Source organism: Penaeus monodon, chromosome 30 (assembly GCF_015228065.2).
Source record: "Penaeus monodon isolate SGIC_2016 chromosome 30, NSTDA_Pmon_1, whole genome shotgun sequence".
Classification (NCBI taxonomy): Eukaryota; Metazoa; Arthropoda; class Malacostraca; order Decapoda; family Penaeidae; genus Penaeus; species Penaeus monodon.
The window spans coordinates 3,860,210-3,860,567 of NC_051415.1; the positions used below are offsets into that span (position 1 = coordinate 3,860,210).

At 26.3% G+C, this 358-nt stretch overlaps 1 protein-coding gene across 1 annotated transcript in view; it reads right to left on the minus strand.

The window, feature by feature from the left end:
* Window positions 1-358, minus strand: part of LOC119592469 (centrosomal protein of 131 kDa-like) — a gene marked incomplete at its 5' end in the record, with an annotated part of 15,133 nt that overhangs the window by 14,306 nt on the left and 469 nt on the right.

The following is a 358-nucleotide window of genomic DNA, read 5'->3' on the forward strand; positions in this document are numbered from 1 at the left end:
ATGAAAAAAAAAAAAATTAACACATTCTACAGAAAAATCATATCCATCATGTCATAACCATAAGCATCTTATCTTTAACACTTTTAATTTTAAAAAATCATCATAAAAACAATTTTATTAAAACAGATAAAAACCAATAAAACTTCAAAACACTCAGAACCTCAAATAAAAACCAATAAAATTTGAAAACACACAGAATCTCCCAAACCTCCTTGATGTTACATATATACATATATTTCATTCACAAAGATCAAACACAAAATACAAAACGCCACATCATTAAAAAGCCAAATGGAAGAAATTTAATCCAAATTCCTCACAAGTGATTCACAAACACTCTAAGTCTTTATCAACTCTC